Raw genomic sequence first — 15,760 nt, 5'->3', positions numbered from 1 at the left:
AGATAATGTGCTGAATATCTGGTCCCAATAAAAGTAGAGGGACGCACAAGCCCAAACTATATGTTGGAGATTTGCATCTGAGAAGGCACAGCGGGAAGAGGATGCGGAGGCCCCTGGGAATATTTTTAAAATTTGTCTGGAGGGATCCAAAATAGGATAAAGAATTATATCAACTTAAATCAGTGTTTAGGGAGATGGTGTATGGGTAGTTCAGCACTCCTGTCTATTCCTTCTTGTGCAGTGCTCTGCCAAATTCCCCCTACCATATGTTATGCAGACAGTGATGGGGGTTGGGAGCAAATTAATTTGCTGTTTGTATAACCAGGTGATACGGTGTTTGGCATTGCCTAGAGTGTGCAATGAATGGGTAGGTTGATGAGTGGGCGGTCGAAGTCTGTCACCCACCCTGTATGTAAAATGTGGGATATGAGCCTGTAAGTCAAGAATTGTCCTTCATGTAATGCAAACATGCCTTTGAGGGTCTGAAAAGAGTGGTGTCGGCCATCCTGAAATAGGTCTCCGACTGTGTCCAATACTGTTTCTGGTCAATGACCATTTGTGGTGTTGAAAGGCCTAGGAGTGGAATGCTGGGGAGTAGGGAGAAGGACGTTTGGAGACAAGGTGGAGGTATATCAGGCACAGCCAGGCCACCTGGAGTAGCCTAAAAGAGACACGGATCTGTCTGGGGCCAGGGAGAACTAGTTGTAGTATTTCAGAGATCCAGGCAGCCTGTCCCCTCCCCCATTTTGTCCAGTGCCAACACGGCGGGCCATCAGGTCAACCACTGCAGTTGGCCCACCAAGTAATAGGCTTCGACGTTAGGGGCCACCAGGTCTCCATAATCCACCTGGAGCAGGAGTGTGGTGAGTGCCAGCCCATTTCAGATCCCCTAAAAGCATGTCTAGGTCCCTGAAAACTTGACAGGTTAAGTAAATGGAGAGGATGGTAAGTAGTTTATATGTTTTGGGAGTACCACCATATTTGAGATGGAAACTCATCCCATGACCGAAAGTAGGAATGTGCGCCAGAAACATATCTGTATTCTGAGAGAGGAGACACATTTTCCTAGGTTCCCCTCACAGAGATCCCACTCATCATGGTATATATTAATCATCAAGTATCGAATTGTGGTGTCCTCCCATATTATGATTGTGTCTCCCAGTGAGGTCTTCTAGAGAGGGGCACCATCACGTAGGGGGAATAAGCAGGATTTCCCTTCATGAACTCATAGTCCTGAGGATTGTCCAAATCGGTCTAGTATTTGAGTGATCTCTCAGTCTCTCAGATAGAGGAGGAAATTCTCTGCATAAAGTGAAATCACTTTGAATTCCATCCAGGAGGGCAATACCCTATGTTCATCCCATTAGCAACATTTGAATTGCCAATGTCTCTATGGCCATGGTAAATAGAAGGGGCAAAGGAGGGTAGCCCTCTTTGCTACCTCTACCAAATTGCAACAATTTAGATAAGTAAGTATCCAGTCAGGCTCTAGACAGGGCGTCTGTATAGAGCTATTATACTAAGCGTAAAAAGCGGGGTCCAAATCCAAACTTACAAACAACTGCAAAGAGCTAATTCCAATTGAGAGTATCAAATGTTTTCTCTACGTCCAAAAGTAGGTCTCCCACCTCTGGCATGTGCTCTGGGGTTGCGTCCAATACTCTGTAAAGCCTGTGGGTATAACTAGAGGTGTTCCAGCCTGGAACAAAGCCACTCTGATTGGACTCTGTCAAGCTGTACCAGGGCTCCTTCCAGTCGGTCAGCAAGGGCCTTGTTGACAAGCTTGCTAGCTGCATTGCAGATGGCAATTGGCCTATGAGATGAAGTCAACTAGGTCTTTCTGCAGTTTTAAGATAGGGACCAGAAGAGCTTCTTTTAGTGAGTTAGGCAGTACTCTTTTCTCGTGACTCCTGAAAGAGGTGCATCAGTTTAGGAGCTAGCACTCCAGACTAAACTTTGTAGAATTATACAAAGAGGCCATCCAGACCAGGAGATTAGCCTAAGGCGTGGGTTTTTAATGGCTAAATTTATTTCTTGGGGTGTGACAAGGCCCTCCAGTTCCTCCTGGGAGGTCCCCTCGACTCTAGGAAGATCTAAAGCGTTGAGGAACTCATGGACTGCTTCTGATGAATCATCAGGGGCAGCACTGTAAAGGATGTTAAAGAGGTCAAACAGGGTCTGGCAAAGGGCTTGTTGTGAATAAACAAGGGAACATATCTTGTTGCGGTGCATCTTGGTGAGAGAGCATCTAGAGTCCGACGATAGAAGCCAGGCAAAGAGGTACCCAGATTTGTTTGCCTCAGTTTGTGTACGGGCTGTTTACACTGTCTAGTCAAGGCAGCAGAGTTTTTCAAGCAAAGCTGCTTTCTTCTTGTTGGAAACAACAAGTTGTTCTAGCTGAGGGGCCAGATACTGCCCTGAGCTCGGTGTCTATAGATTCAACTTAATTTTGTGTTAAGGCAGACTCAAGGAACTTTTGAGCACCCACAACCACCTGAATGTAGTAGCCTCGAACGACCAGTCTCAGTGCCTCCCATTCCTAGTCCTTTTAGTGGCTGAACCTTCATTACTGTCAAAATATTCCATAATTTGGGATGCTAGGTCATCTCTCCGGACTTCATCATCCAGCAGTGATGCAAGAAGTTGCCACGTGGGTACTGGTGTACACTGTCTTCCACAAGCTAAGCTCAAACCGTTGGCTTATGGTGAGCGATATCCCTCTGTGAACAGTCGGCTATCACGACCATCAGGGGAATGCTAAAGGTGAGTAGAAGGAGTAAACACAAGGCACTATTTCTCCTGACGCTGGAGGGGGACCTGTGGCATAGCCACTGGGATAGTGTAGCTACATTTGAAGTAAATTGTGCACTTTGGAGAGGCAGATGGGATCTTTTGAGTGATACATCAAGCACATAGTTAAAATCGCCCTGAGGAGCCAAGGAGTGTGAGCCCAATCTGCTAGGTGCAGTGACAGTTGGTCCAGGAAAGTTGACAGCTTTGTGTGTGGGGTATACAAACTACCCAGTACCATCTGGTCACCATACAATTTTCCTACGAGAAATACATATCTGCCCTCTGCATCTATTATTGTTGAAGGAACTCCTGCTCGGATCCAAATTAGTGCCACCGAGGTGAAGGTGGAGAAGTTTATGCAGAAGACTTAACCACTCCAATGACGCTTCAGGCGTAGGCACTCTTCTCAGTCGATGTGGGACTGTTGGAGGAAAGCAATATGAATTGTATGTCATTGTAAAAGCGAGCGGATTTTGTAATGAGGAGGCTTTGTTCATGCCTCGTATGTTCCAGGTAGCAAGGTGTATTTGGGTTTGCCAGCCATGCTTAATCAGGTAGGTAATGAGTAGTGGAAGGGTTCTACTCCTGAAACCTCCCCAGAATTCCCTGTTTCTGCCCACCTGATACAAATAATCGAGAACAGGGAACAGGCATTCACAGACATCCCACCGTAACAGCTGACCCTAAAACAAACCAAAACTAAGCAACACAACATTATAATGAATTATTTGGGCAGCTTGCAACTGGTGCACCAGCCAAACGGCAGGGAAAACCTTTAGAACATTCTAATGGGGGGTGGATTTGGCAGTGTTGTAATGTCTGCTGTAGAGGTGGTAGATGGCCCACCCATGGAAGTGAGTATGTTCTGTCCTTCTGCGTTTGGGGTGAGGATACAGGTCGGCAGTACCCTCCTCAGGAGCTCAGAGATTTAGTGGGAGGGCGACTCTAGAGTATGAACAAGTCGTGAGAGCCCAAGATGGGAGAGGCAAAGAGGCGGGTTGTGAGTGTGGGTGAGGATGTCGGATGTGACCTCATCCCCACTTGGAGTGGTAAGGGAAGTGTACAGATCTCTTTAGAGGATTTTGCCACCATACATAACCTTCAGAAGGGCTGGGGAGAGCAAGGAGTACTGATCTTCTGTCAGTTTGTGCTTGGCTCCTCAGAAAAATGCACACTGGTGTTGGGCCACAAATGTGTAGAAAGGCAATAGCATTAAATGATGATTATCTTTATTCAAGTCTTTCTGCTGGTGCACTGCCTGAACGATGGCATCTCACTTCCTGTAATGGAAGACGTGGAAGACTAAGGGCCGCTGGGACGAACCCGGGGATGGTCATCTTGTAGGGACCCGATGGGTGTGTTCACTGAAGAAAAAAGGAGACAGGTCAGTGTTTGGAATAAAGCTTTCAAACTAGTAGTCCATGAAGGTGATTGCGTCTGGTCTCTCTGCCCCTCCAGAATGCCCACGATGTGGTTATTGTTGCGTGTGAGCACCCCTCCGCGTCCTCTGTCTTATCCTCCAGGACGTGAACACGGTCCAGTAAATCCAGCACTTGTTGCAGAGAGTCCTGGTTCTGGGTTTGTACCACTGGTAAGGTATTTTCAGTTTGAGGGACCTTGTCTGACAGTTTGCACTGATCGTCCCAGAGTAAATTAACATCTGTAGTGAATGTGTCAATTTTGGATTTCAGGGATATTTTGGTGTTCATTATGGCGAGTAAAACTTGGTTGAGTTTATTAGCGTCTGTTGTAGGCACCGTAGGGTCTGGCTGGGGTTGTTTCAGGGGGAGGGTATTAGTTTTAATCTGCCTTGTGCTTTCCATAATGGTGCTTTCCATTTGAAGACGTTATGGTAGAACAAAGGTTGAACTCCCTATGGTTGTTAAAAGCCGGGTGAATGCCAGGAGCCTTCCAGAGGGCACCGCTTTGGGGGATGGGCGATAGAGATCTAGGTTGTGGTGGCGAGCCCGAGTCCAGCTGAACAGAAAAGGATGACCCACTTGACCCTAGCTATTCTAAGGTAGGGCAACACAAGCAGTCTAGGAGTTAACAAGCATGGCCTTGTTAAAGGGACAGGCCTGGAGGGCCAGATGAGGTAGGCCAGCGCTTCAACCACAATGTCCAGAGGTCAATGTGAGTGCCCCAGCCCTGAGTTGTGGTGAGTCTCAGAGACACAGTAGCAGTGAATTAGCAGTGCCTCTGATGAAATGCAGTAGTGAAACAGTTCCTGAGCCCAGCAACCTTGATGAAAGCACACAGGAACGTATCAATAGCATGCACCCCTGGGGGCTAAGGCTCTGGAGATGATGGAGAACCTTGGCCACCAGTGACCACCAGTGAGCGCAGCAGGCCACAACAAGGGAGGGTAGGTGCACCCTCATCTGCTAATTGGTGCATCCTCAGCATTTCTCCTGGGTTTATGGTGTCAAATGTGTCTCCTCCAGGCAGGCATTGGTGTTGATGTCACTTCCACAGGAGAGAGGAGAAGGTGCCTCTCTGCATTCCCAGCTCACCCCAGTCTTAAGGTCTAGAAAACGCAAAGTCATCAGTGTGCAGGAGGGTACAGGCTCGGGCCTTGGCAGCACTATTGTTAGGCATCCACACTCCAAGCACCCCCCACTTCAGTGGAGCAGGGGTGCAAGTTGATGGATGTGGAAGCAGTGCGCTGTCACATCCCTGGCGCAATCATGCCTAAAATCCACCAAGTACGTGGGGGCACTAGATACTGGCTGCAAGGGCCCAAATATTTAGTAACCACGGTCTAAAGGCACTGAGTTAGAAAGCTGGCAGGTATGTCTCCTAGCACGGTGCAGTAGTGACAGCAGAGGAGCCCAGAATGCCATGGAAATTGCTGGATTCACAGGTTGTAGTAGGAGCCTCAAAAATGCAGCAGCCATGTTGGGCTTGCAGCCACGCTCCGCCCTACACAGACACGGCATAACTCTATATACAATACTGTTTGTTTAATTTATTTTTTTTTGGCCCCTGCAGATATATTTATTTTCAAATATGCTGTAAATGTCCAATTTCAATGACATACACACCCTAGTCACATAATTCTGAAAAACCTCAAACTCAGCCCAGCAGTACTGGTGAACACCAGTTCATCTAAAATATGTCACCCACTGTCAAATCATTGTAATGATTGACTATGTTTACACAACAATCTTTTGTAGAGAACCACATCTTTCCACAGCTCTTAATCAACCTCTCATGTTGCTCTAATCAGATTCAGCCTTGTTAGCCATTTAAAGAGAACTCTTCCTCGCCCTTAATTAAGGACAGTGGGCAGGAAAGATCCTCCTTGATATGCTGCCTTCAACACCATACACCAACACATTTCCCTCATGCATACAGTCATAATGACGGTTCTTATTCACTGCGCATTGGCTAGAATTTGTTCCTTCAGAACTGTATTGTGTTGGTCTATTCTGCAGACCATATGGTCACAGTTTGACATAGGTGATTCGGAAGCTATGGTGAGTTGACTTACCTACAGTCATGGCTTTATGTTTTTCAACTATCTGACACTGAACAGTTCCCAAAAAGTGGGGGGAGATAGGTCACTGTGGCCATTACGCTCTAACCTTGGTGGGCTACCCATTTTCGTTCTGCACTAGTTCCAGAACACTCAGTCAAAACAGTTAAAGCTATCTTTGACTTCTACTTACCTTTTACTAAAAAAAACACTGAGAAAGAATAAGCCAGTTTTCACACGAAACAAGCTTATACTCCTATTTTAGTTCACATGTGATACATTTAGTAAAGACGTTTGTCATTTTCTGATCATTGCAACTCCTTTAGAGGCTTACTAATATCTTCATAAACAAACCATCACAGCTTACGTGATCCTCAGAGATACACCTAGAGCAAACACAAATTGTCCTTCATTCTGAAGAATAGCTATGCAGTAGAAATTAAGCATGAGAAATGAGTAGTATTTGATTTCAGGAAATGTTGGTGGCACATTTTTGTACTGGAAATTCTCTATTCCAAACATCGAAAAGTTATTTGGAGGATCTCCATGGTAAGGCGATATCGCTGGAATGCTAATCATCAACATATCACCAATGAAGAGAATCATCTGGCTATTAGGAGAGCTCAGACCCTGCCTCCTCTAGCCATTAGCTCGTATGTTCAGTATAGAAACTGAGCTGAAGTTATATTCTTTTATTGATGCAAGAGTGCGAGGCTGCATACAACAAAAGCGTCAACAGTAACAGTTAAGACAATAAGGGGCTCATTTACAAGCCCCTTGTGTTGCCGTAGCATAATTCTTTCTGACACTACAGCAGCGCAGAACAGTCCCCCACCTCGGTCCATATTTACAAATTGACGCAATGGGACCATTCAGCCAGTTTGTAAACCCTTGCTCCACATTATACCTGCCCCAGGTATAATGTATACAAAGGAAGTGTTCCCCCGCAAGGGGGCCCGTAGAAAAGACCTACATTATTTCACTGTATCATTCTAGCATCATTTTTTAACGCCTGCTCAGGGCAGGCATTAAAGTGACACTGTGCTTTGTTCTATGGGCCTCCCCGCACTTTGCTGGATTAGTGTCAAACTTTTTGACACTAGTCCAGCAAAGCACCAAAACTGCATCAGAAATTCTGACGCAGCTGTGCTAACGAGCACCATGGTGTGCTGTATTATAGATAGTGCTACCATGGCTTCGTTAGGGGGGCGCAGGGCGGCGCGACCAAACATTTTTCTTATAAATGAGGCCCTAAGTAGTCACTGGTCCAAATCGACATTTTATAGTTGAATTGCATGCATTGCTGACATGCATTGAAACTCATACGAGATCATTCAAACACCCCATCTGACCTACACCAAAGATGTTGAGCTAACAGAGTACTAACTCTTGCACATATGAGGGTTCTCAGACCTAAATGGCCTACTTTAAGCTATTATTAGGTTTTACTCCCTTCTGACAATGGTTAGTTATGGGAGCCCTAATAAACAAGGTCACAACTAAGGAAGGGGATAGCCTTTTATGCATCAACATTTGCGCCCCTATATTATTTAAGTAAAAAACTATCCTTTTAAACTACTAACAGCACTTGCACTAAAAATATGGAAGTAATGGACCAAGGTGTGAATCCTTTGTCGTAGTTGGACTCTTGCTCTAGGCAAGACTGCTGGTGTAGGGATCACAGCACTTTTGTTTGTAAGCGACTAGGCCAATCCTACAACAAGTCACAACTGCCAGCCCAACTCTCCCGGCTCACAAGCAGTACCTCACAAAAAACCCAAATAGTAAAAGGTGATTTCTGGCAGCCTTTACGCATGGATTCAAGATTACGACATTTTAGGGGATTTGTGGTTAAACACAGATTACCCTTTTCTCACATGAGCAATAGGTCTCAGTCACACACAGGCAATGAAGAAGATGCAGCCAAAGTTTCAATAGTTTTTTATTAACAAGACTGCAATAATTACCGATAATTGTCCGAATAAAATTGTTTGATGAAATCGCTAATGCATTGAAAGGGGACACATGAAATATTCCAGAGTTTTATATGCTGAATTGCGGAAAGGGCAATACTGGGGCATATGCAAAGATGCTTTGTGTTGTAATTTTCAGCAGTGTCTAATTGTGTGTCACGAATTTAAAGATACTTTTACATATTGTATGTGACAAAATAAAACAAAACGTTCTGAAAACACTCTTAACAGATACATTGAATAAAATCATTTAGTACGCTTGAATGAGCCAATTGTCACTACCAGTGGCCAAAGGGTGTTTGGCTCATCATTAGTTGAGTATTCCCTCACAGCAATTCATTTCAGAGAAACAATAAAAAAAAGATTATTATCAACTGGGCTTGTTACTATTACTCACTTTCTCAATATGTTTGTTTTATCATAATTTCGGATTAGGAAAAAACATGGAATTTAACTGGTGTTTCCAAATGCAGTTCTGTGTCACGCAGGCAGGACAGAGATTACAAAAGAGGAATATGTTCAAACTATTATTTTTAATTAAAGAGTTGTATCTTAAATTACAGCACAGAATGTCATCTCCCAAATAAAGTCCTAGAACCTAGGCCAAAAAAAGAGGTAGTGGCTGGGTAGTTTGAATTTGACCTCATCTCAAGTCATACCTGTTCGTGCAAAATGACCACGGTGCCACACAACATAAACTAAGACAAAATAACTCAAAATAAAATATAGATATATAAAAATAAATACAAATACGCGTAAATACACTTTCTAAAATAAAAAAAGAAAAAGCAAATGAAGTCTTATAAATACAAAGTAAAAAGAATATATAAAATAGAGCAATAAATATAACGTCCAAAAGAGGAAGACACAAATATTATAAAATATTAAATAAAATGGCACAGTCATTAAATTGTTATAAATTAAAAATAGGTTTTATATATATATATATATATATATATATATATATACTAGAACAATAATTAAGTATCCAAACACGACAAAGCCTAACTTTTTAACTTATTCAAAACATTGCAATGACACATGTTTAGCCAGTTGGACTGGGCTAGCATCAATTTTTCCAGCAAAGGGAAACACACGACAACATTGACGCCAGCTTGTAATAGAGCATGTGGCAATTTTGCGGTGCGTCGGGTGCGACAGCAACCGTCGTGCTTTTCACTTCTTGTAATTCGGTCAGTGAAAACCGCAATGGGGCTGTCCAAGGGGGCCCCTGCACTGGCCATGCCAGGGGCAGTGCAGGGGTCCCTATGGTGCCCCCAGCACCCCCTTTCCATCAGCCTTTGCATGGTGGCGGGACCGTCATACAAAGGCTGGCAGAACTGCAGGTCGTGATCTGGAGGTCAGTGCTGCTTGGCGGATTGAAACTGCCGGCACAGCCAGGCCATCGGCTGGCAGCAACCTGGCGGCACTGGCGGTCATAATATGGCAGTCGGACCGCCCCTGGCAGCGGCCCGAGCTCCACCGCGAGTGTGGTAGACTCGTAATAACAATTTCTTAAATTCCTGCAAGGCTGTGAAAAAATTGTCTCTTGTCAATAATTTTGTCAGTGGTCTTTCCATTGTGCACCACACCTTGGAATATATGGAAATGGTTCCCCTGCTGTCTACCACTGCCTCAAACACTGCTAAATGCTGACAAATAGCTCAATGACCATCAATGATTGTAGAGTAGCGTTTCTGTAACACAAGTGATAACTCGGATAACTCCTGAAGAGTATCATAAATTATGCCAAGATTAGCAACAAAATGGATATAGGATATCTACCTACCTAGGTCTTTGTACATGTTTCCTGTTGAACTGTCACAGAAACCATCATCAGCTGCACTTGTGAAGTGCTTGTACAGAGCAGGATAAGCATTCCAAGCAGCCTCCACTGTTCTGAATCTTGATGCAACCCAACGAGTATCTAACACTCACCTATTCTGCAAAGCTGAATTCTTTTAGCATATTATTTTAGCTCCAAATGGTTTTTAACAGATGTAGCAAACAGAGAATACAGCTTATCAAGTACATTTCTGAAATGATGTGTAGCGTCCATATCTCATGACATCATGATTTTCAAGTTCTATATGATGTGCTGAGCAAATGCCAGGCTACAATATTGTGAGAGATGTTTTCTTGCAACTTCTGTACAACACCACTGTGTGGGAAAAACATCACTGAAGCCCTATCACAGGCAAGTGAAACCAGGCATTTGGAAAGAAAGCACTCCTTATGTTAACTGCATCTTTCTTAAGTGCAGATAGTAAACTGTTTACTACGACTTCAGCTTACAAACTCAGCTTAATGAGGTCAACAAAAATATTAGCTGGAGAGTCCATGCCAGGTAGCTGCATTCGCATGTACATAGTTAACCACTTCGATGCGCATGGCGGAACAGGTCCGTTATGCGCACCAGTGCTCGTGTGCTGAGGACTAAACCATTTGGTTCTCATTACACGAGTGCCAAAACCCCTCTGATGTTTACAGCAGAGGGATTTGTTTTTTCTAAAAACAGCTTCAGAAGCTGGGAAAGAGCTTTTCAAGCTCCCCATGCCATTTTTGGTTTTCAGTGAAATGACAAGCAGAGCACAGGGCGTGTAGACTTAATTTCACTGAAAACTTAAGTGAAATAAGCCGACCGGCTCATTTCACTTTCACTGCCAAGGTTCTAAGGTGGCTATCTCAGCCCCCGAGCACCTAGGCTGACAGGAGAGGTATCATTGGAAAGGGGAAAATCTCCCTAGTGGATCCCTGCTTGGGGATCACCGCAGGAGGGTGATCCCCAGGCTGGTATCCATCCACTAGGCACAATGGAGGAGGGAGCGGCCCCTTGGGTAAGGGCTTTTTTCCCCCCACATTTCCTGACCCACTCATTCTTTCTGCCCCTCTGGGGGGCAGATGAGGGCAGTAGCCCCCACTTTGCCCCTTCCCGGGGAGGAAGATGGGAGTTATTGCGCCTGATCTGCCCCCCTCCCCCGGGGGACAGAAAGCCCACTAGAAACCAGGGTTGTATTTTTTTGTAAGAGGGGTGGAAGCTGCTCATAATCGGCATGCCGATGCTCCTACTCCCCAGACCTAAATGGGAACAATCTTTCTGACCCCCTGGGGCAGATGGGGGTTATTACCTCCGATCTGCCCCCCCAGGGGGCATAAAGCCCACTAGACACTAGGGGTTTTATTTTAGAAAACGTGGGTAGGGGCAGCCCACAATGGGCATGCTAATGTCCCCCGACACAATAGCAGTCTTTCTGCCCCCTTGGGAGGCAGATGTATCATTGTTGCGAATTGGGCCGTTTCCTGTCGTAGGCACTAGGCCTATCCACACAAGTGAGGTACCATTTTCATCAAAAGACATATGAGAATGCTGAGTGGAAGGAGGTTTGTGGCTTGTTGCAGATTCCAGAACATTCCACCACAGAAATGTGAGGAAAATGTGTTTTTTAGTCAAAGTTTGAGGTGTGCAAGTGATTCTGAGTAAACCAACCCAGTGAGAGCATTGCAAGTCACACCATCAAGGATTGTCCTAGGTGCCTAGATTTCAAACATGTACAGGTTTTCTAGGTTTCCCTAGGTGCCAACTGAGCTAGGGCCTTAAATCCACAGCTACCCCTTTTGCAAAAAAGGGTCAGTTTTGAGTGGAAAAATGTGATGTATCCATGTTGCATTTTGGGCTGTTTCCTGTCGCGGGCACCAAGCCTCCCCACACAACTGAGGTACCATTTTTATTGGGAGACTTAGGGGAACACAGAATAGTAGAACATGTTTCATTATCAATTATATTAATCAGCATTTCCACCTTAAAAATGTAAGACAATTTGTATGAAAGAAGTATTTTTGAGACATACCCTCTAGTTCACATGCTAGTATGTGTACCCACACATTTAGAGATGTGAAAATAACCCCTGCTTCTGAACTCAATATCTTGAGCCCATTTCGAAAATACATTGGTTTCCTTCATACCTTCTTTTCACTATTTATATTTTACCATATGATTGCTGCATACCCTGTACACAATGAAAAACCATTGCAAGGTGCAGCTCAGTTATTGGCTCTGGGTACGTCAACTTCTTGGTGAACCTACAGGCCCTATATATCCCTACAACCAGAAGGATCCAGCAGATGTAAATGTACATTGCTTTCAAGAATTTTCCATAGTTAAAAAAGTTACAGATGAATTCGCAGACACAAATGGCAAATTCTTTTCACCCCAATTTCAATATTTTTTTATTTCAACTGTTGTTTTCTATAGGAAACCTTGAAAGCTCTGCACAAATAACCCCTTGCTGAATTCAGAACCTTGTCTACTCTTTGTAAATATATAGATGTCTGGGATCCACCATTGGTCTCACACCCATTGCTGCCACTAACTGGAACAAAGCTGAAAGCACAAAATTGTGTTGAAAAAATAGTTTTTCTGACTCAAGTATGCCTGTTCCTGAAAGCTGTGAGGATGGTGATTTTACCACTCCAAACCCTTTGTTGATGCCACTTGCAGGGGAAAAAACCGACACTTTCATCTGCAGCACTTTTTCCCATGGTTCCCAAACAACTCAAAAGTTAACCATACTTTGCCCTTTCTCTCGGTTCCCTTCACAGGAGAATCCACAAACTCTTGATACCTTTACAATCCCCAGGATGTTGGAAAAAAGGACACAAATTTGGAGTGGATAGCTTATGTGGACAAAACATTATGGGGTCCTAAGAGTGAACTACCTCAAACAGCCAAAAAAAGACTTAACACTGGGGAATTGGGGGGGGGGGAGGTGGGCCTAGCAGCGGAGGGGTTAAACAACCTTTCCTGTTGAAAGCGGTGACTTCATCCAGTAAAACTGAATTGAAACTGCTGCATTAAAATTAAATAAGCACTGCATCGCATGACACTAAAATGAACCAAAATAATACATGGTTCCTTCAATTACAAACTACAGGGTGTAAGTGCAAATGGCAATCAATATCATACAACCAGCAGAGACAAACCTGAAGCATTGTGCAATGAGGTGACTCAAGCCTGTGCAAACAGCAAATCCAATAAAGTGCGAAGGAAAGGCTAGACTGTACAAATGGCAAACTAAATCTTACAACCAGCAAAAACATGCATGCAGCATTTAGCAATATTAAAGCTTTGGCTTGTGCAAAAGCAATTCTAGTAAGTGCTGAGGAGCAGCCATTCTACTTAAACAGCACTAACAAGACTGCGGCGTAATGGCCCTTTTATGGATTAGCCGTGCAGAGAATAGAAATGTAGCAACACTGATGTTCATGTTGATGTCAGATCTCACATTTCTCAATGCATGGTCTATTTTTCTCACACCCAGCAGAATGTACATGGGCTTTATCCATTTCCTGCGAGCAAGGTCATAAGCTTTGCGGAAGAAGAAAAAATGGTATAAACATTCCTCTTCAAGATTGCATGATGGACATAAAGTAGTGGTGCAATATTTTGAAACCCATCGTATGCAGAAACTATTCATAGTTAGTGTGCCATATCTGAATTGTAAAACAGCTGCTTTGCTAGATGAGATGTAATATTGTCTAAAAATAATTCAAACAAATGAACAATTTTAAAATCTGAAAACTCGTCTGTACAGTTCCTCTTCCCAGAAAAAAGTTTAATTTTTTTTAGTGTAGTCCTTGGGATAGATGGGACAACCTCTGATGTGTCCCAAAGAACAGTCAGATCTAACTTGACAAGCTTTTTCTAAATATATCCTAGCCACAAGATCTTTCTATAGATGTAAGGGCACATAAACTCTGCAACAGAGGTTCTATAAGGTGCCAGTTCTTCCTTGGATTACAGTCTATGTCTACAAAGCAAGGGCTGCATTTTCCAAACTAGGGCATTTGGAAAAATACCTACAGCTATTAGCTGCGCAAGACAAGGAGTATTTTGGGGTAGATTCAGTGGAGCTTTTATGAATGTATTTTCTACTAAAGAAAGACTGACAAAGCTAAACCCCTCTGAAAAAAAAAAAAAAAAGACTTTTTATTGTTTCATATCCCCAAAGCTCTGCGCCATATAGAGCTAAGCCTTCCCCACCACATATTTACGTTAAGAAGCTTTTTCAGATCTTATGTACCTAAAAAATAAAAACAGAAATTGCTTGGGAAATGTAGAATCTGACCTGAAGAGGCAGCTTTCCTAAATAAAACCAAATATTGAAAAGTTAGTCGCCAAGATGCAGCGCCAAACTTCCCATAAAAAAATGTTTGATTTTTAAATATTTTTTAAATATTAAATAATTATGGGGGTCATTACGACCCTGGCGGTCCGCGGAGTGGCGGCGGTCTTACCAACAGGCTGGAGGTAAAAAATTTGAAATTTTGAAATTATGACCATGGCGGTTACTGCCATGGTCATCCGCCACTTTTCCGTTCCGCCCGCCAGAGCGGAGACAACCACTGGGCTGGAGACCTGGGTCGCCAGCCCGGCGGTTGTCATAATACCGCCGGCGGTATTATGACCCGGCTGACCGCCATAGATTTCATGGGGTTTGGAACCGCCATGAAATCCATGGCGGTAAGCACTATCAGTGCCAGGGAATTCCCACAAGCGTGATATCGTGCATCTCAAATTTTTCCAATATAATCCGTTAATTAACAAGCCCAATGTACTTGCAATACAAAGAGGTCAACGCGTTTCGGCCAACTTATTTATGGCCTCATCTGGACTGGAGAAGGGCAATCATAGTTCTAAAAAAACAATCAAACAAACCTATATCAGGAACACATTTATATATACATTAAATCATCAATTAAAGGTGTGTATTTACATGCCAACAGAAAATTCAATATTATATAAAGCTTTAGTCAAGAGAGTATTAGCTCCATTTAAAAAAATAAAAAAAAAAACTCTAAATTATCTCCTTTGTAAACAAACTAATAATAACTTTATATCTTACTATAACAACCTCCTATAAACTTTTTAAAGTTGTTAAAATTAATTTTCCAAATATCAATTCTATTAGTATTACAAACACCTCCTCTCTTTACCTTAATTCTGGAAGAATGGAGAAACCCATCCTATCCAATAATCTTAAGCAAGCAAACGCAGTTGTTATTTCACATTACATCAACGAGGCTGGTCTCGGCTCCCTGATAGGGAAACAAAACTTCAGATCAGTACCAAGCCGAACTTAATTACAGGTTGGCGGCTCGAGCTGTTGAGAGAAGCTCATCAGCAAAAATCTATAAAAGTAGTTACCGTTTGGCCGTGTACGGCGTGTTCTCACTATTCCTGTCAAGTCTGTAATTTGGATTCTAAGCGCGTCTTTCGTGTGGAAGATGTTGCTAGGCGACGTCACGCGCTCTAGACGCGTTGACGTCTAAAATAGCATTGCCAATCGTTCTTCGAACCAGGTAGCCTAGCAACTTGCCGGACGTTGAATACTAAGCGCGTCTTCCGCGTGGAAGACGTTGCTAGGCGACGTCACGCGCTCAAGGCGCGCTGACGTCTAAAATAGCATTGTCAATGTTTCTCTACTTTATCAAATTTAGGAGTCTCACTTAATGGAGA

General features: G+C 43.6%; 1 protein-coding gene across 1 annotated transcript in view; it reads right to left on the bottom strand.

Moving 5' to 3' along the window:
- The window catches only part of DNAH5 (dynein axonemal heavy chain 5), a 4,110,061-nt gene that overhangs the window by 889,690 nt on the left and 3,204,611 nt on the right, over positions 1-15,760 (bottom strand). The gene's annotated exons all lie outside the window — the stretch shown is intronic.

Source organism: Pleurodeles waltl, chromosome 2_2 (genome assembly GCF_031143425.1).
Source record: "Pleurodeles waltl isolate 20211129_DDA chromosome 2_2, aPleWal1.hap1.20221129, whole genome shotgun sequence".
In the NCBI taxonomy this organism is placed as follows: domain Eukaryota; kingdom Metazoa; phylum Chordata; class Amphibia; order Caudata; family Salamandridae; genus Pleurodeles; species Pleurodeles waltl.
Note: the sequence above shows the minus strand (reverse complement) of the source record. Positions and strands in the feature narration are given on the sequence as shown.